The 20,083-nt window shown below is 41.7% G+C and overlaps 16 non-coding genes across 16 annotated transcripts; all 16 read left to right on the plus strand.

Annotated features, from left to right (window-relative positions):
- Nucleotides 1–3,283: 3,283 nt before the first annotated feature.
- trnas-cga lies at nucleotides 3,284–3,367 on the plus strand. The gene has a single exon. It is a non-coding gene; the product is annotated as a tRNA-Ser (tRNA).
- Nucleotides 3,368–4,313: 946 nt separating this feature from the next.
- On the plus strand, nucleotides 4,314–4,395 carry trnas-uga. The gene has a single exon. It is a non-coding gene; the product is annotated as a tRNA-Ser (tRNA).
- Nucleotides 4,396–5,505: 1,110 nt separating this feature from the next.
- trnas-cga lies at nucleotides 5,506–5,587 on the plus strand. The gene has a single exon. It is a non-coding gene; the product is annotated as a tRNA-Ser (tRNA).
- A 979-nt stretch (nucleotides 5,588–6,566) lies between these two features.
- On the plus strand, nucleotides 6,567–6,648 carry trnas-uga. Its single transcript has one exon. It is a non-coding gene; the product is annotated as a tRNA-Ser (tRNA).
- Nucleotides 6,649–7,757: 1,109 nt separating this feature from the next.
- trnas-cga lies at nucleotides 7,758–7,839 on the plus strand. The gene has a single exon. It is a non-coding gene; the product is annotated as a tRNA-Ser (tRNA).
- Nucleotides 7,840–8,810: 971 nt separating this feature from the next.
- On the plus strand, nucleotides 8,811–8,892 carry trnas-uga. The gene has a single exon. It is a non-coding gene; the product is annotated as a tRNA-Ser (tRNA).
- Nucleotides 8,893–10,003: 1,111 nt separating this feature from the next.
- On the plus strand, nucleotides 10,004–10,085 carry trnas-cga. The gene has a single exon. It is a non-coding gene; the product is annotated as a tRNA-Ser (tRNA).
- A 959-nt stretch (nucleotides 10,086–11,044) lies between these two features.
- Nucleotides 11,045–11,126, plus strand: trnas-uga. The gene has a single exon. It is a non-coding gene; the product is annotated as a tRNA-Ser (tRNA).
- Nucleotides 11,127–12,235: 1,109 nt separating this feature from the next.
- Nucleotides 12,236–12,317, plus strand: trnas-cga. Its single transcript has one exon. It is a non-coding gene; the product is annotated as a tRNA-Ser (tRNA).
- Nucleotides 12,318–13,281: 964 nt separating this feature from the next.
- On the plus strand, nucleotides 13,282–13,363 carry trnas-uga. The gene has a single exon. It is a non-coding gene; the product is annotated as a tRNA-Ser (tRNA).
- A 1,110-nt stretch (nucleotides 13,364–14,473) lies between these two features.
- On the plus strand, nucleotides 14,474–14,555 carry trnas-cga. Its single transcript has one exon. It is a non-coding gene; the product is annotated as a tRNA-Ser (tRNA).
- A 973-nt stretch (nucleotides 14,556–15,528) lies between these two features.
- On the plus strand, nucleotides 15,529–15,610 carry trnas-uga. Its single transcript has one exon. It is a non-coding gene; the product is annotated as a tRNA-Ser (tRNA).
- A 1,111-nt stretch (nucleotides 15,611–16,721) lies between these two features.
- Nucleotides 16,722–16,803, plus strand: trnas-cga. Its single transcript has one exon. It is a non-coding gene; the product is annotated as a tRNA-Ser (tRNA).
- Nucleotides 16,804–17,775: 972 nt separating this feature from the next.
- On the plus strand, nucleotides 17,776–17,857 carry trnas-uga. Its single transcript has one exon. It is a non-coding gene; the product is annotated as a tRNA-Ser (tRNA).
- A 1,105-nt stretch (nucleotides 17,858–18,962) lies between these two features.
- Nucleotides 18,963–19,044, plus strand: trnas-cga. The gene has a single exon. It is a non-coding gene; the product is annotated as a tRNA-Ser (tRNA).
- An 845-nt stretch (nucleotides 19,045–19,889) lies between these two features.
- Nucleotides 19,890–19,971, plus strand: trnas-cga. Its single transcript has one exon. It is a non-coding gene; the product is annotated as a tRNA-Ser (tRNA).
- The last annotated feature ends 112 nt before the right edge of the window (nucleotides 19,972–20,083 follow it).

Below are 20,083 nucleotides of genomic sequence, written 5' to 3' on the forward strand. Positions count from 1 at the left end.
GCAGTAACTGTATAAAGTTACTGTGAAACCAAGGTAAATAAAAGCAATTTTTTCTCAGTTCCACGCCACGGGCAGCTACTGTCTTTTTGCTTGGTAGGGCAGAATAGTAATCCCACAATACCAGTTCAACCACTACTTCAGTATTGTATTTAATGAATAGAAGTATTAACATGTTTTAACAAGAGTTGCGACAGAGGTTGGAGTGGAATAATTGTGACTTGTCTGTCTCCAACAAATCTTTGAGTGCACAGTGGGGACTATGGCTTCTAATGATTTCATTTCACACCCTGCCCATCATACCGGCTATCATCATATTGCAGAAATAATTGCTTGGGTTCCTGTGAAGACTAAGACATGATTTCCCTTTGCCTCTTATCATCAGTGAAACATTAAAAACATCCATCATAAAACTGTGCAAAACTGTATCCCTAGCACTTTGAAATTATGATTATTTTTTAAAAGCTGCTTACCTTGTACTTTGCACATCCATAGTGTGAGTTCAGTACATTCTCCGGTTAGGGGAGGCTGAGTTTAAGTAAAGAAATACTGTACCTCTGATATGTTAAGTCATAATTATTTAATTAAAGTTAGGATTATGGCATTTAATACAACAGGAACTGGGGATATGTTGGTGTGTAGGTGGTAGGCTTGATTACCAACAACGACGAGACGGCCTACAGGGAGGAGGTGAGGGCCCTCGGAGTGTGGTGTCAGGAAAATAACCTCACACTCAACGTCAACAAAACTAAGGAGATGATTGTGGACTTCAGGAAACAGCAGAGGGAACACCCCCCCATCCACATCGATGGAACAGTAGTGGAGAGGGTAGCAAGTTTTAAGTTCCTCGGCATACACATCACAGACAAACTGAATTGGTCCACTCACACAGACAGCATTGTGAGGAAGGCGCAGCAGCGCCTCTTCAACCTCAGGAGGCTGAAGAAATTCGGCTTGTCACCAAAAGCACTCACAAACTTCTACAGATGCACAATCGAGAGCATCCTGGCGGGCTGTATCACCGCCTGGTATGGCAACTGCACCGCCCTCAACCGTAAGGCTCTCCAGAGGGTAGTGAGGTCTGCACAACGCATCACCGGGGGCAAACTACCTGCCCTCCAGGTCACCTACACCACCCGATGCTACAGGAAGGCCATAAAGATCATCAAGGACATCAACCACCCGAGCCACTGCCTGTTCACCCCGCTGTCATCCAGAAGGCGAGGTCAGTACAGGTGCATCAAAGCTGGGACCGAGAGACTGAAAAACAGCTTCTATCTCAAGGCCATCAGACTGTTAAACAGCCACCACTAACATTGAGTGGCTACTGCCAACACACTGTCAATGACACTGACTCTACTCCAGCCACTTTAATCATGGGAATTGATGGGAAATTATGTAAATATATCACTAGCCACTTTAAACAATGCTACCTTATATAATGTTACTTACCCTACATTGTTCATCTCATATGCATACGTTGATACTGTACTCTATATCATCGACTGCATCCTTATGTAATACATGTATCACTAGCCACTTTAACTATGCCACTTGGTTTACATACTTATCTCATATGTATATACTGTACTCGATATCATCTACTGTATCTTGCCTATGCTGCTCTGTACCATCACTCATTCATATATCCTTATGTACATATTCTTTATCCCCTTACACTGTGTATAAGACAGTAGTTTTTTTTTGGAATTGTTAGTTAGATTACTTGCTCGTTATTACTGCATTGTCGGAACTAGAAGCACAAGCATTTCGCTACACTCGCATTAACATCTGCTAACCATGTGTATGTGACAAATAAAATTTGATTTGATTTGATTTGTGTTATGACAATTACAACAACAAAACCCATAAACCATTAAACTGATGATTCATAATACAAAAAAAGGTAAACAAAATAATAACTCGCACAGAATAAAAATGTATTTAGTCTTCTAATAGTATTTACTGCTCAAACTGAACATAATACCATTCTGTTTTCGACTGTGTGACTGGGGTTGCTATTTAGGAGGTGGGATTGAGGGTGAGATGAATGGTTGCTGACAGGTCTAACCTCAAGCCTTGGCTGGACATGCTGACATTTGAGTTGTCTAGTTTGCAGGGTTTGATGAGTTAGCCAAGGTGCTTGTGTCCAGATGCAGCCACTTTGTCTCTGCAGGAGTTCAGGAAGCTTGAGGCGTGACACCCCTAGGTGGTGGAAGATGGTTGTAATGCTGGGGGAGCAGTTGGTTTTCATTTCAGTAGCAATGTTTTTTACTCTCCAAGGTACAGATCTATCTGCCAAAGGGTAAGAAGCATAGGATGCGGGAAGACACTAGGTGTGTTCCAGGGGGTCTGTTGTGAAGGCACTGAGATTGTGATAAGGTCACATTGAGTTCACACAGAGTTCAAACCCGAAAAAGTGTCCCATTGTCATCCAAAGAATTGTAGATATGAAGTCACTGTCAATGTCTGAAAAATTGCAGGAATTCTGTGCAGTAGTGCAATAGTTTTGATCACTTCTCCACACCTTGTTTTTTGACTGCACTATGCATTCAGGCAAGTAGAGTTATCCTGGCATCCGCCAAACCCAGATTCGTCCGTTGGACTGCCAGATGGTAAAGCGTGATTCATCACTCCACAGAATTAATTTCCACGGCTCCAGAGTCCAATGGCAGTGAGCTTTACACCACACCAGCCGATGCTTGGTATTGTGTATGGTGATCTTAGGCTTGTGTGCAGCTGCTCGGCCATGGAAACCCATTTCATGAAGCTCCCAACAAACAGTTATTGTCCTGAAATTGCTTTCAGAGACAGTTTGGAACTCGGTAGTGAGTGTTACAGACAATTTTTATGCACTACGCGCTTCAGCACTTGGCGGTCCCATTCTGTGAGCTTGTGTTGCCTACCACATCGCAGCTGAGGCGTTGTTGCTCATAGATGTTTCCCCTTCACAATAACAGGACATACAGTTGACAGCAGGGCAGAAATTTGACGAACTGAATTGTTGGAAAGGTGACATCCTGTGACGGTGCCACGTTGAAAGTCACTGAGCTATTCAGTAAGCCATTCTATGACAAACCATTTTTTATTTTTAACATATCCTTGGTGACTTGATATGGATAATGTGCTTAATGCATGGACTTGTCCTTTGATTCAAGTGCTCAGAATATATATCCCTTGAAAAACAGTTCAAATAAACTCTTCAGTACACAGTCTCATCTTTACAGAAGTAAAATTGACAGAATGAGATAAACGGCTGGTTAATGCCTGGTAGTTAACATAACAAGCTGCGATGGCCGAGTGGTTAAGGCGTTGGATTCGAAATCCAATGGGGTCTCCCCGCGCAGGTTTGAACACTGCTCCCAGAGCTTTGCCAAACCAGTATTTAGAACATATCCTTGGTGACTTGATATGGATAATCTCTTCAATGCATGGACTTGTCCAGTGATTCAGGTGCTCAGAATATATCTTCCAAGACAAAGAGTTCAAACAGGCTCTGCAGAACAGATCCTTCTGGTTGTGAGATAGTCGAGCTGTTAAGGACTGCAAGATAACAGAGTAAGTTTAGATGGCAGAGTGGTTAAGGCTTTGGACTTGAAATCCAATGTTGTCTTCCTGCGCAGGGTTGAAATCTCCTCGCAGTGCTATGACAAACCAGTATTTTGAACATATCCTTGGTGACTTGATAATGATCATCTCTTTAAGACATGGACTTGTCCAGTGATTCAAGTGCTCAGAATACTTTTGTCTTTGTGTGAGCTAATTGAGAAAGTTGTGATGGCCGAGTGGTTAATAAGTGATTTGGCGTAATAAGATCAATATGTCGGGCAATCATGTTTACCATTTTACACCAATGATGTAGGTTTCCAAATCCTAATCCCTTTACTTGCATTCCAACAGCTGCAATGGCCGATTCTATAGACGTTGGACCAGAATTTCAATGGGGTCTCCCCACCCATGTTTTAACATTTCTTGAAGCGAATAGCCCACTTGTTCTTTCTCCTCATCACTTTGCTTAGATTCATACTGCTGTGATGGCCAAGTGGTTTAAGCTTTGCAAATGAACTCCAGTGTTGTCTCCCCATACAGTTTTTAAAACTGCTCGCATAGCATTGACAAACCAGTCTTTATTTGTAAAATAGCATTGGCGACTTGATATTGATGAAGTGCTTAATGCATAGACTTGTCCTTTGATTCAAGTGCTCAGAATATGTATTCCTTGAAAAACAGTTCAAATAGGCTCTTCAGTAGACAGTCTCATCTTTACAGAAGTAAAATTGACAGAAGGAGGTAAGGCCTGGTAGTTAACATAGCAAGCTGCGATGGCCGAGTGGTTAAGGTATTGGACTTGAATTCCAATGGGGTCTCCCTGCGCAGGTTCGAACCCTGCTCACAGCGCTATGACAAACCATTTCTATTTTTACATATCCTTGGTGACTTGATATGGGTAATGTGCTTAATGCATGGACTTGTCCTTTGATTCAAGTGCTCAGAATATATCTGCCTTGACAAACAGTTCAAATAGGCTCTTCACTACAGATACTGTTGTTTGTGTTAGATTTGCCATGGAAAATCTGAGAGCCAAGTGGTTAAGTCCTCAGACTTGAAACCCAATTGCATCTCCCTGCTCTTTTTAAAATATTATTCTCAGTGAATAGTCCACTTGTACTTTCTCTGCACATAGTTTTTTGACTTGCACATTAAACTTCCAACCTTCACAGCTTTGGAAAAGACCGAGGTTACTTGGCGCAATAAGATCAATATGTCGTGCCATCAATTTGACCATTTTGCACCAACGATGTCTGTTTCCAAATCCCAATCCCTTTACTTGCATTCCAACGGCTGCAATGGCCGAGTTCTTTAGACGTTGGACCTGAATTTCAATGGGGTCTCCCCACCCATGATCTTACCTTGCTCGAAGCGTATAGCCCACTTCTGCTTTCTCCTCATCACTTTCCTTAGATTCCTACTGCTGCGATGGCCAAGTGGTTTAAGCATTGGAATCAAAATCCAATATGTTCTCCCTTTACAGTTTTTACAGGGTGATGATAAAGTAGACCTTTAGTAATTGGATCTGTCTCCTCTGAATTTAAATTGTCCTTACTTTATGGGCTCGTCTAACGATTGAAGTGCTCACAAAATGGCTTATTTTACTTGAAAAATATTTCAACTAGGCATTTGGAAACTTTTGTCCTTGTGTGAGCTAACTCAGCAAGCTGTGATTGCAGAGTGGTTAAATCGTTGACCTCGAAATCCATTGGGTTCGCCCAGTGCAGTTTTGAACCCTGCGCGCAGCGCTTTGACAATCCAGTCTTTATTTGTTACTGATCATCGGGGACTTGATATGGATAATGCGTGGACATGTCCTTTGATTCAAGTGCTCAGAATTTATCTTCCATGACAAACATTTAAAGTAGGCTCTTCAATAGCGATAATATGGTCATTTTAGAGGTAAAATGGACAGAACGAGATAGTGGACTGGTTAAGGCATCTAGGGTAACAGGAGAAGCTGTGATGGCCGAGAGGTTAAGGCGTTGGATTCGAAATCCAATGGGGTCTCCCCGCGCAGGTTCGAACCCTGCTCACAGCGATTTGACAAAATGGTCTTTATTTGCAACATGTAATTGGGGAGTTGATATGGATAATGTCCTTAATCTGTGGACTTGTCCTTTGATTCAGGTGCTCAGAATATATCTTCCAAGACAGCAAGCTCCAAGACAAAGAGTTCAAACAGGCTCTTCAGAACAGATCCTTCTGGTTGTGAGATAGTCGAGCTGTTAAGGACTGCAAGATAACAGAGTAAGTTTAGATGGCAGAGTGGTTAAGGCTTTGGACTTGAAATCCAATGTTGTCTTCCTGCGCAGGGTTGAAATCTGCTCGCAGTGCTATGACAAACCAGTATTTTGAACATATCCTTGGTGACTTGATAATGATCATCTTTTTAAGACATGGACTTGTCCAGTGATTCAAGTGCTCAGAATACTTTTGTCTTTGTGTGAGCTAATTGAGAAAGTTGTGATGGCCGAGTGGTTAATAAGTGATTTGGCGTAATAAGATCAATATGTCGGGCAATCATGTTTACCATTTTACACCAATGATGTCTGTTTCCAAATCCTAATCCCTTTACTTGCATTCCAACAGCTGCAATGGCCGATTCTTTAGACGTTGGACCAGAATTTCAATGGGGTCTCCCCACCCATGTTTTAACATTGCTTGAAGCGAATAGCCCACTTGTTCTTTCTCCTCATCACTTTGCTTAGATTCATACTGCTGTGATGGCCAAGTGGTTTAAGCTTTGCAAATGAACTCCAGTGTTGTCTCCCCATACAGTTTTTAAAACTGCTCGCATCGCATTGACAAACCAGTCTTTATTTGTAAAATAGCATTGGTGACTTGATATTGATGATGTGCTTAATGCATAGACTTGTCCTTTGATTCAAGTGCTCAGAATATGTATTCCTTGAAAAACAGTTCAAATAGGCTCTTCAGTAGACAGTCTCGTCTTTACAGAAGTAAAATTGACAGAAGGAGGTAACCGACTGGTTAAGGCCTGGTAGTTAACATAGCAAGCTGCGATGGCCGAGTGGTTAAGGCGTTGGACTTGAAATCCAATGGGGTCTCCCCGCGCAGGTTCGAACCCTGCTCACAGCGCTATGACAAACCATTTCTATTTTTACATATCCTTGGTGACTTGATATGGATAATGTGCTTAATGCATGGACTTGTCCTTTGATTCAAGTGCTCAGAATATATCTGCCTTGACAAACAGTTCAAATAGGCTCTTCACTACAGATACTGTTGTTTGTGTTAGATTTGCCATGGAAAATCTGAGAGCCAAGTGGTTAAGTCCTCAGACTTGAAACCCAATTGCATCTCCCTGCTCTTTTTAAAATATTATTCTCAGTGAATAGTTCACTTGTACTTTCTCTGCACATAGTTTTTTGACTTGCACATTAAACTTCCAACCTTCACAGCTTTGGAAAGGACCGAGGTTACTTGGCGCAATAAGATCAATATGTCGTGCCATCAAGTTGACCATTTTGCACCAACGATGTCTGTTTCCAAATCCCAATCCCTTTACTTGCATTCCAACAGCTGCAATGGCCGAGTTCTTTAGACGTTGGACCTGAATTTCAATGGGGTCTCCCACCCATGATCTTACCTTGCTCGAAGCGTATAGCCCACTTCTGCTTTCTCCTCATCACTTTCCTTAGATTCCTACTGCTGCGATGGCCAAGTGGTTTAAGCATTGGAATCAAAATCCAATATGTTCTCCCTTTACAGTTTTTACAGGGTGATGATAAAGTAGACCTTTAGTAATTGGATCTGTCTCCTCTGAATTTAAATTGTCCTTACTTTATGGGCTCGTCTAACGATTGAAGTGCTCACAAAATGGCTTATTTTACTTGAAAAATATTTCAACTAGGCATTTGGAAACTTTTGTCCTTGTGTGAGCTAACTCAGCAAGCTGTGATTGCAGAGTGGTTAAATCGTTGACCTCGAAATCCATTGGGTTCGCCCAGTGCAGTTTTGAACCCTGCGCGCAGCGCTTTGACAATCCAGTCTTTATTTGTTACTGATCATCGGGGACTTGATATGGATAATGCGTGGACATGTCCTTTGATTCAAGTGCTCAGAATTTATCTTCCATGACAAACATTTAAAGTAGGCTCTTCAATAGCGATAATATGGTCATTTTAGAGGTAAAATGGACAGAACGAGATAGTGGACTGGTTAAGGCATCTTAGGTAACAGGAGAAGCTGTGATGGCCGAGAGGTTAAGGCGTTGGATTCGAAATCCAATGGGGTCTCCCCGCGCAGGTTCGAACCCTGCTCACAGCGATTTGACAAACTAGTCTTTATTTGAAACATGTAATTGGGGAGTTGATATGGATAATGTCCTTAATCTGTGGACTTGTCCTTTGATTCAGGTGCTCAGAATATATCTTCCAAGACAGCAAGCTCCAAGACAAAGAGTTCAAACAGGCTCTTCAGAACAGATCCTTCTGGTTGTGAGATAGTCGAGCTGTTAAGGACTGCAAGATAACAGAGTAAGTTTAGATGGCAGTGGTTAAGGCTTTGGACTTGAAATCCAATGTTGTCTTCCTGCGCAGGGTTGAAATCTCCTCGCAGTGCTATGACAAACCAGTATTTTGAACATATCCTTGGTGACTTGATAATGATCATCTCTTTAAGACATGGACTTGTCCAGTGATTCAAGTGCTCAGAATACTTTTGTCTTTGTGTGAGCTAATTGAGAAAGTTGTGATGGCCGAGTGGTTAATAAGTGATTTGGCGTAATAAGATCAATATGTCGGGCCATCATGTTTACCATTTTACACCAATGATGTCTGTTTCCAAATCCTAATCCCTTTACTTGCATTCCAACAGCTGCAATGGCCGATTCTTTAGACGTTGGACCAGAATTTCAATGGGGTCTCCCCACCCATGTTTTAACATTGCTTGAAGCGAATAGCCCACTTGTTCTTTCTCCTCATCACTTTGCTTAGATTCATACTGCTGTGATGGCCAAGTGGTTTAAGCTTTGCAAATGAACTCCAGTGTTGTCTCCCCATACAGTTTTTAAAACTGCTCGCATCGCATTGACAAACCAGTCTTTATTTGTAAAATAGCATTGGTGACTTGATGAAGTGCTTAATGCATAGACTTGTCCTTTGATTCAAGTGCTCAGAATATGTATTCCTTGAAAAACAGTTCAAATAGGCTCTTCAGTAGACAGTCTCGTCTTTACAGAAGTAAAATTGACAGAAGGAGGTAACCGACTGGTTAAGGCCTGGTAGTTAACATAGCAAGCTGCGATGGCCGAGTGGTTAAGGCGTTGGACTTGAAATCCAATGGGGTCTCCCCGCGCAGGTTCGAACCCTGCTCACAGCGCTATGACAAACCATTTCTATTTTTACATATCCTTGGTGACTTGATATGGATAATGTGCTTAATGCATGGACTTGTCCTTTGATTCAAGTGCTCAGAATATATCTGCCTTTACAAACAGTTCAAATTGGCTCTTCACTACAGATACTGTTGTTTGTGTTAGATTTGCCATGGAAAATCTGAGAGCCAAGTGGTTAAGTCCTCATACTTGAAACCCAATTCCCATCTCCCTGCTCTTTTTAAAATATTATTCTCAGTGAATAGTCCACTTGTACTTTCTCTGCACATAGTTTTTTGACTTGCACATTAAACTTCCAACCTTCACAGCTTTGGAAAGGACCGAGGTTACTTGGCGCAATAAGATCAATATGTCGTGCCATCAAGTTGACCATTTTGCACCAACGATGTCTGTTTCCAAATCCCAATCCCTTTACTTGCATTCCAACAGCTGCAATGGCCGAGTTCTTTAGACGTTGGACCTGAATTTCAATGGGGTCTCCCCACCCATGATCTTACCTTGCTCGAAGCGTATAGCCCACTTCTGCTTTCTCCTCATCACTTTCCTTAGATTCCTACTGCTGCGATGGCCAAGTGGTTTAAGCATTGGAATCAAAATCCAATATGTTCTCCCTTTACAGTTTTTACAGGGTGATGATAAAGTAGACCTTTAGTAATTGGATCTGTCTCCTCTGAATTTAAATTGTCCTTACTTTATGGGCTCGTCTAACGATTGAAGTGCTCACAAAATGGCTTATTTTACTTGAAAAATATTTCAACTAGGCATTTGGAAACTTTTGTCCTTGTGTGAGCTAACTCAGCAAGCTGTGATTGCAGAGTGGTTAAATCGTTGACCTCGAAATCCATTGGGTTCGCCCAGTGCAGTTTTGAACCCTGCGCGCAGCGCTTTGACAATCCAGTCTTTATTTGTTACTGATCATCGGGGACTTGATATGGATAATGCGTGGACATGTCCTTTGATTCAAGTGCTCAGAATTTATCTTCCATGACAAACATTTAAAGTAGGCTCTTCAATAGCGATAATATGGTCATTTTAGAGGTAAAATGGACAGAACGAGATAGTGGACTGGTTAAGGCATCTAGGGTAACAGGAGAAGCTGTGATGGCTGAGAGGTTAAGGCGTTGGATTCGAAATCCAATGGGGTCTCCCCGCGCAGGTTCGAACCCTGCTCACAGCGATTTGACAAAATGGTCTTTATTTGCAACATGTAATTGGGGAGTTGATATGGATAATGTCCTTAATCTGTGGACTTGTCCTTTGATTCAGGTGCTCAGAATATATCTTTCCAAGACAAAGAGTTCAAACAGGCTCTTCAGAACAGATCCTTCTGGTTGTGAGATAGTCGAGCTGTTAAGGACTGCAAGATAACAGAGTAAGTTTAGATGGCAGAGTGGTTAAGGCTTTGGACTTGAAATCCAATGTTGTCTTCCTGCGCAGGGTTGAAATCTGCTCGCAGTGCTATGACAAACCAGTGTTTTGAACATATCCTTGGTGACTTGATAATGATCATCTCTTTAAGACATGGACTTGTCCAGTGATTCAAGTGCTCAGAATACTTTTGTCTTTGTGTGAGCTAATTGAGAAAGTTGTGATGGCCGAGTGGTTAATAAGTGATTTGGCGTAATAAGATCAATATGTCGGGCCATCATGTTTACCATTTTACACCAATGATGTCTGTTTCCAAATCCTAATCCCTTTACTTGCATTCCAACAGCTGCAATGGCCGATTCTTTAGACGTTGGACCAGAATTTCAATGGGGTCTCCCCACCCATGTTTTAACATTGCTTGAAGCGAATAGCCCACTTGTTCTTTCTCCTCATCACTTTGCTTAGATTCATACTGCTGTGATGGCCAAGTGGTTTAAGCTTTGCAAATGAACTCCAGTGTTGTCTCCCCATACAGTTTTTAAAACTGCTCGCATCGCATTGACAAACCAGTCTTTATTTGTAAAATAGCATTGGTGACTTGATGAAGTGCTTAATGCATAGACTTGTCCTTTGATTCAAGTGCTCAGAATATGTATTCCTTGAAAAACAGTTCAAATAGGCTCTTCAGTAGACAGTCTCGTCTTTACAGAAGTAAAATTGACAGAAGGAGGTAACCGACTGGTTAAGGCCTGGTAGTTAACATAGCAAGCTGCGATGGCCGAGTGGTTAAGGCGTTGGACTTGAAATCCAATGGGGTCTCCCCGCGCAGGTTCGAACCCTGCTCACAGCGCTATGACAAACCATTTCTATTTTTACATATCCTTGGTGACTTGATATGGATAATGTGCTTAATGCATGGACTTGTCCTTTGATTCAAGTGCTCAGAATATATCTGCCTTGACAAACAGTTCAAATAGGCTCTTCACTACAGATACTGTTGTTTGTGTTAGATTTGCCATGGAAAATCTGAGAGCCAAGTGGTTAAGTCCTCAGACTTGAAACCCAATTCCCATCTCCCTGCTCTTTTTAAAATATTATTCTCAGTGAATAGTCCACTTGTACTTTCTCTGCACATAGTTTTTTGACTTGCACATTAAACTTCCAACCTTCACAGCTTTGGAAAGGACCGAGGTTACTTGGCGCAATAAGATCAATATGTCGTGCCATCAAGTTGACCATTTTGCACCAACGATGTCTGTTTCCAAATCCCAATCCCTTTACTTGCATTCCAACAGCTGCAATGGCCGAGTTCTTTAGACGTTGGACCTGAATTTCAATGGGGTCTCCCCACCCATGATCTTACCTTGCTCGAAGCGTATAGCCCACTTCTGCTTTCTCCTCATCACTTTCCTTAGATTCCTACTGCTGCGATGGCCAAGTGGTTTAAGCATTGGAATCAAAATCCAATATGTTCTCCCTTTACAGTTTTTACAGGGTGATGATAAAGTAGACCTTTAGTAATTGGATCTGTCTCCTCTGAATTTAAATTGTCCTTACTTTATGGGCTCGTCTAACGATTGAAGTGCTCACAAAATGGCTTATTTTACTTGAAAAATATTTCAACTAGGCATTTGGAAACTTTTGTCCTTGTGTGAGCTAACTCAGCAAGCTGTGATTGCAGAGTGGTTAAATCGTTGACCTCGAAATCCATTGGGTTCGCCCAGTGCAGTTTTGAACCCTGCGCGCAGCTTTGACAATCCAGTCTTTATTTGTTACTGATCATTGGGGACTTGATATGGATAATGCGTGGACATGTCCTTTGATTCAAGTGCTCAGAATTTATCTTCCATGACAAACATTTAAAGTAGGCTCTTCAATAGCGATAATATGGTCATTTTAGAGGTAAAATGGACAGAACGAGATAGTGGACTGGTTAAGGCATCTTAGGTAACAGGAGAAGCTGTGATGGCCGAGAGGTTAAGGCGTTGGATTCGAAATCCAATGGGGTCTCCCCGCGCAGGTTCGAACCCTGCTCACAGCGATTTGACAAAATGGTCTTTATTTGCAACATGTCATTGGGGAGTTGATATGGATAATGTCCTTAATCTGTGGACTTGTCCTTTGATTCAGGTGCTCAGAATATATCTTCCAAGACAAAGAGTTCAAACAGGCTCTTCAGAACAGATCCTTCTGGTTGTGAGATAGTCGAGCTGTTAAGGACTGCAAGATAACAGAGTAAGTTTAGATGGCAGAGTGGTTAAGGCTTTGGACTTGAAATCCAATGTTGTCTTCCTGCGCAGGGTTGAAATCTGCTCGCAGTGCTATGACAAACCAGTATTTTGAACATATCCTTGGTGACTTGATAATGATCATCTTTTTAAGACATGGACTTGTCCAGTGATTCAAGTGCTCAGAATACTTTTGTCTTTGTGTGAGCTAATTGAGAAAGTTGTGATGGCCGAGTGGTTAATAAGTGATTTGGCGTAATAAGATCAATATGTCGGGCCATCATGTTTACCATTTTACACCAATGATGTCTGTTTCCAAATCCTAATCCCTTTACTTGCATTCCAACAGCTGCAATGGCCGATTCTTTAGACGTTGGACCAGAATTTCAATGGGGTCTCCCCACCCATGTTTTAACATTGCTTGAAGCGAATAGCCCACTTGTTCTTTCTCCTCATCACTTTGCTTAGATTCATACTGCTGTGATGGCCAAGTGGTTTAAGCTTTGCAAATGAACTCCAGTGTTGTCTCCCCATACAGTTTTTAAAACTGCTCGCATCGCATTGACAAACCAGTCTTTATTTGTAAAATAGCATTGGTAACTTGATATTGATGAAGTGCTTAATGCATAGACTTGTCCTTTGATTCAAGTGCTCAGAATATGTATTCCTTGAAAAACAGTTCAAATAGGCTCTTCAGTAGACAGTCTCGTCTTTACAGAAGTAAAATTGACAGAAGGAGGTAACCGACTGGTTAAGGCCTGGTAGTTAACATAGCAAGCTGCGATGGCCGAGTGGTTAAGGCGTTGGACTTGAAATCCAATGGGGTCTCCCCGTGCAGGTTCGAACCCTGCTCACAGCGCTATGACAAACCATTTCTATTTTTACATATCCTTGGTGACTTGATATGGATAATGTGCTTAATGCATGGACTTGTCCTTTGATTCAAGTGCTCAGAATATATCTGCCTTGACAAACAGTTCAAATTGGCTCTTCACTACAGATACTGTTGTTTGTGTTAGATTTGCCATGGAAAATCTGAGAGCCAAGTGGTTAAGTCCTCATACTTGAAACCCAATTCCCATCTCCCTGCTCTTTTTAAAATATTATTCTCAGTGAATAGTCCACTTGTACTTTCTCTGCACATAGTTTTTGACTTGCACATTAAACTTCCAACCTTCACAGCTTTGGAAAGGACCGAGGTTACTTGGCGCAATAAGATCAATATGTCGTGCCATCAAGTTGACCATTTTGCACCAACGATGTCTGTTTCCAAATCCCAATCCCTTTACTTGCATTCCAACAGCTGCAATGGCCGAGTTCTTTAGACGTTGGACCTGAATTTCAATGGGGTCTCCCCACCCATGATCTTACCTTGCTCGAAGCGTATAGCCCACTTCTGCTTTCTCCTCATCACTTTCCTTAGATTCCTACTGCTGCGATGGCCAAGTGGTTTAAGCATTGGAATCAAAATCCAATATGTTCTCCCTTTACAGTTTTTACAGGGTGATGATAAAGTAGACCTTTAGTAATTGGATCTGTCTCCTCTGAATTTAAATTGTCCTTACTTTATGGGCTCGTCTAACGATTGAAGTGCTCACAAAATGGCTTATTTTACTTGAAAAATATTTCAACTAGGCATTTGGAAACTTTTGTCCTTGTGTGAGCTAACTCAGCAAGCTGTGATTGCAGAGTGGTTAAATCGTTGACCTCGAAATCCATTGGGTTCGCCCAGTGCAGTTTTGAACCCTGCGCGCAGCGCTTTGACAATCCAGTCTTTATTTGTTACTGATCATCGGGGACTTGATATGGATAATGCGTGGACATGTCCTTTGATTCAAGTGCTCAGAATTTATCTTCCATGACAAACATTTAAAGTAGGCTCTTCAATAGCGATAATATGGTCATTTTAGAGGTAAAATGGACAGAACGAGATAGTGGACTGGTTAAGGCATCTAGGGTAACAGGAGAAGCTGTGATGGCCGAGAGGTTAAGGCGTTGGATTCGAAATCCAATGGGGTCTCCCCGCGCAGGTTCGAACCCTGCTTACAGCGATTTGACAAAATGGTCTTTATTTGCAACATGTAATTGGGGAGTTGATATGGATAATGTCCTTAATCTGTGGACTTGTCCTTTGATTCAGGTGCTCAGAATATATCTTCCAAGACAGCAAGCTCCAAGACAAAGAGTTCAAACAGGCTCTTCAGAACAGATCCTTCTGGTTGTGAGATAGTCGAGCTGTTAAGGACTGCAAGATAACAGAGTAAGTTTAGATGGCAGAGTGGTTAAGGCTTTGGACTTGAAATCCAATGTTGTCTTCCTGCGCAGGGTTGAAATCTGCTCGCAGTGCTATGACAAACCAGTATTTTGAAAATATCCTTGGTGACTTGATATGGATAATCTCTTTAAGACATGGACTTGTCCAGTGATTCAAGTGATCAGAATACTTTTGTCTTTGTGTGAGCTAATTGAGAAAGTTGTGATGGCCGAGTGGTTAATAAGTGATTTGGCGTAATAAGATCAATATGTCGGGCCATCATGTTTACCATTTTACACCAATGATGTCTGTTTCCAAATCCTAATCCCTTTGCTTGCATTCCAACAGCTGCAATGGCCGATTCTTTAGACGTTGGACCAGAATTTCAATGGGGTCTCCCCACCCATGTTTTAACATTGCTTGAAGCGAATAGCCCACTTGTTCTTTCTCCTCATCACTTTGCTTAGATTCATACTGCTGTGATGGCCAAGTGGTTTAAGCTTTGCAAATAAACTCCTGTGTTGTCTCCCCATACAGTTTTTAAAACTGCTCGCATCGCATTGACAAACCAGTCTTTATTTGTAAAATAGCATTGGTGACTTGATGAAGTGCTTAATGCATAGACTTGTCCTTTGATTCAAGTGCTCAGAATATGTATTCCTTGAAAAACAGTTCAAATAGGCTCTTCAGTAGACAGTCTCGTCTTTACAGAAGTAAAATTGACAGAAGGAGGTAACCGACTGGTTAAGGCCTGGTAGTTAACATAGCAAGCTGCGATGGCCGAGTGGTTAAGGCGTTGGACTTGAAATCCAATGGGGTCTCCCCGCGCAGGTTCGAACCCTGCTCATAGCGCTATGTCAAACCATTTCTATTTTTACATATCCTTGGTGACTTGATATGGATAATGTGCTTAATGCATGGACTTGTCCTTTGATTCAAGTGCTCAGAATATATCTGCCTTTACAAACAGTTCAAATTGGCTCTTCACTACAGATACTGTTGTTTGTGTTAGATTTGCCATGGAAAATCTGAGAGCCAAGTGGTTAAGTCCTCATACTTGAAACCCAATTCCCATCTCCCTGCTCTTTTTAAAATATTATTCTCAGTGAATAGTCCACTTGTACTTTCTCTGCACATAGTTTTTTGACTTGCACATTAAACTTCCAACCTTCACAGCTTTGGAAAGGACCGAGGTTACTTGGCGCAATAAGATCAATATGTCGTGCCATCAAGTTGACCATTTTGCACCAACGATGTCTGTTTCCAAATCCCAATCCCTTTACTTGCATTCCAACAGCTGCAATGGCCGAGTTCTTTAGACGTTGGACCTGAATTTCAATGGGGTCTCCCCACCCATGATCTTACCTTGCTCGAAGCGTATAGCCCACTTCTGCTTTCTCCTCATCACTTTCCTTAGATTCCTACTGCTGCGATGGCCAAGTGGTTTAAGCATTGGAATCAAAATCCAATATGTTCTCCCTTTACAGTTTTTACAGGGTGATGATAAAGTAGACCTTTAGTAATTGGATCTGTCTCCTCTGAATTTAAATTGTCCTTACTTTATGGGCTCGTCTAACGATTGAAGTGCTCACAAAATGGCTTATTTTACTTGAAAAATATTTCAACTAGGCATTTGGAAACTTTTGTCCTTGTGTGAGCTAACTCAGCAAGCTGTGATTGCAGAGTGGTTAAATCGTTGACCTCGAAATCCATTGGGTTCGCCCAGTGCAGTTTTGAACCCTGCGCGCAGCGCTTTGACAATCCAGTCTTTATTTGTTACTGATAATTGGGGACTTGATATGGATAATGGGTGGACATGTCCTTTGATTCAAGTGCTCAGAATTTATCTTCCATGACAAACATTTAAAGTAGGCTCTTCAATAGCGATAATATGGTCATTTTAGAGGTAAAATGGACAGAACGAGATAGTGGACTGGTTAAGGCATCTAGGTTAACAGGAGAAGCTGTGATGGCCGAGAGGTTAAGGCGTTGGATTCGAAATCCAATGGGGTCTCCCCGCGCAGGTTCGAACCCTGCTCACAGCGATTTGACAAATGGTCTTTATTTGCAACATGTAATTGGGGAGTTGATATGGATAATGTCCTTAATCTGTGGACTTGTCCTTTGATTCAGGTGCTCAGAATATATCTTCCAAGACAGCAAGCTCCAAGAGTTCAAACAGGCTCTTCAGAACAGATCCTTCTGGTTGTGAGATAGTCGAGCTGTTAAGGACTGCAAGATAACAGAGTAAGTTTAGATGGCAGAGTGGTTAAGGCTTTGGACTTGAAATCCAATGTTGTCTTCCTGCGCAGGGTTGAAATCTGCTCGCAGTGCTATGACAAACCAGTATTTTGAACATATCCTTGGTGACTTGATATGGATCATCTCTTTAAGACATGGACTTGTCCAGTGATTCAAGTGCTCAGAATACTTTTGTCTTTGTGTGAGCTAATTGAGAAAGTTGTGATGGCCGACTGGTTAATAAGTGATTTGGCGTAATAAGATCAATATGTCGGGCCATCATGTTTACCATTTTACACCAATGATGTCTGTTTCCAAATCCTAATCCCTTTACTTGCATTCCAACAGCTGCAATGGCCGATTCTTTAGACGTTGGACCAGAATTTCAATGGGGTCTCCCCACCCATGTTTTAACATTGCTTGAAGCGAATAGCCCACTTGTTCTTTCTCCTCATCACTTTGCTTAGATTCATACTGCTGTGATGGCCAAGTGGTTTAAGCTTTGCAAATGAACTCCAGTGTTGTCTCCCCATACAGTTTTTAAAACTGCTCGCATCGCATTGACAAACCAGTCTTTATTTGTAAAATAGCATTGGTAACTTGATATTGATGAAGTGCTTAATGCATAGACTTGTCCTTTGATTCAAGTGCTCAGAATATGTATTCCTTGAAAAACAGTTCAAATAGGCTCTTCAGTAGACAGTCTCGTCTTTACAGAAGTAAAATTGACAGAAGGAGGTAACCGACTGGTTAAGGCCTGGTAGGTAACATAGCAAGCTGCGATGGCCGAGTGGTTAAGGCGTTGGACTTGAAATCCAATGGGGTCTCCCCGCGCAGGTTCGAACCCTGCTCACAGCGCTATGACAAACCATTTCTATTTTTACATATCCTTGGTGACTTGATATGGATAATGTGCTTAATGCATGGACTTGTCCTTTGATTCAAGTGCTCAGAATATATCTGCCTTTACAAACAGTTCAAATCTTCACTACAGATACTGTTGTTTGTGTTAGATTTGCCATGGAAAATCTGAGAGCCAAGTGGTTAAGTCCTCAGACTTGAAACCCAATTGCATCTCCCTGCTCTTTTTAAAATATTATTCTCAGTGAATAGTCCACTTGTACTTTCTCTGCACATAGTTTTTTGACTTGCACATTAAACTTCCAACCTTCACAGCTTTGGAATCGACCGAGGTTACTTGGCGCAATAAGATCAATATGTCATGCCATCAAGTTGACCATTTTGCACCAACGATGTCTGTTTCCAAATCCCAATCCCTTTACTTGCATTCCAACGGCTGCAATGGCCGAGTTCTTTAGACGTTGGACCTGAATTTCAATGGGGTCTCCCCACCCATGATCTTACCTTGCTCGAAGCGTATAGCCCACTTCTGCTTTCTCCTCATCACTTTCCTTAGATTCCTACTGCTGCGATGGCCAAGTGGTTTAAGCATTGGAATCAAAATCCAATATGTTCTCCCTTTACAGTTTTTACAGGGTGATGATAAAGTAGACCTTTAGTAATTGGATCTGTCTCCTCTGAATTTAAATTGTCCTTACTTTATGGGCTCGTCTAACGATTGAAGTGCTCACAAAATGGCTTATTTTGCAAGAAAAATACTTCAACTAGGCATTTGGAAACTTTTGTCCTTGTGTGAGCTAACTCAGCAAGCTGTGATTGCAGAGTGGTTAAATCGTTGACCTCGAAATCCATTGGGTTCACCCAGTGCAGTTTTGAACCCTGCGCGCAGCGCTTTGACAATCCAGTCTTTATTTGTTACTGATAATTGGGGACTTGATATGGATAATGGGTGGACATGTCCTTTGATTCAAGTGCTCAGAATTTATCTTCCATGACAAACATTTAAAGTAGACTCTTCAATAGCGATAATATGGTCATTTTAGAGGTAAAATGGACAGAACGAGATAGTGGACTGGTTAAGGCATCTTAGGTAACAGGAGAAGCTGTGATGGCCGAGAGGTTAAGGCGTTGGATTCGAAATCCAATGGGGTCTCCCCGCGCAGGTTTGAACCCTGCTCACAGCGCTTTGACAAACTAGTTTTTATTTGCAACATGTCATTGGGGAGTTGATATGGATAATGTCCTTAATCTGTGGACTTGTCCTTTGATTCAGGTGCTCAGAATATATCTTCCAAGACAAAGAGTTCAAACAGGCTCTTCAGAACAGATCCTTCTGGTTGTGAGATAGTCGAGCTGTTAAGGACTGCAAGATAACAGAGTAAGTTTAGATGGCAGAGTGGTTAAGGCTTTGGACTTGAAATCCAATGTTGTCTTCCTGCGCAGGGTTGAAATCTGCTCGCAGTGCTATGACAAACCAGTATTTTGAACATATCCTTGGTGACTTGATATGGATCATCTCTTTAAGACATGGACTTGTCCAGTGATTCAAGTGCTCAGAATACTTTTGTCTTTGTGTGAGCTAATTGAGAAAGTTGTGATGGCTGAGTGGTTAATAAGTGATTTGGCGTAATAAGATCAATATGTCGGGCAATCATGTTTACCATTTTACACCAATGATGTCTGTTTCCAAATCCTAATCCCTTTACTTGCTTTCCAACAGCTGCAATGGCCGATTCTTTAGACGTTGGACCAGAATTTCAATGGGGTCTCCCCACCCATGTTTTAACATTGCTTGAAGCGAATAGCCCACTTGTTCTTTCTCCTCATCACTTTGCTTAGATTCATACTGCTGTGATGGCCAAGTGGTTTAAGCTTTGCAAATGAACTCCAGTGTTGTTTCCCCATACAGTTTTTAAAACTGCTCGCATCGCATTGACAAACCAGTCTTTATTTGTAAAATAGCATTGGTAACTTGATATTGATGAAGTGCTTAATAACTGGTTAAGGGGCCTGGTAGGTAACATAGCAAGCTGCGATGGCCGAGTGGTTAAGGCGTTGACCTCGAAATCCATTGGGTTCGCCCAGTGCAGGTTTGAACCCTGCTCGCAGCTATGACAAACCAGTCTTTATTTTTACTGATCATTGGGGACTTGATATGGATAATGCGTGGACTTGTCCTTTGATTCAAGTGCTCAGAATATATCTGCCTTTACAAACAGTTCA

Source organism: Oncorhynchus tshawytscha, linkage group LG28 (assembly GCF_018296145.1).
Source record: "Oncorhynchus tshawytscha isolate Ot180627B linkage group LG28, Otsh_v2.0, whole genome shotgun sequence".
In the NCBI taxonomy this organism is placed as follows: Eukaryota; Metazoa; Chordata; class Actinopteri; order Salmoniformes; family Salmonidae; genus Oncorhynchus; species Oncorhynchus tshawytscha.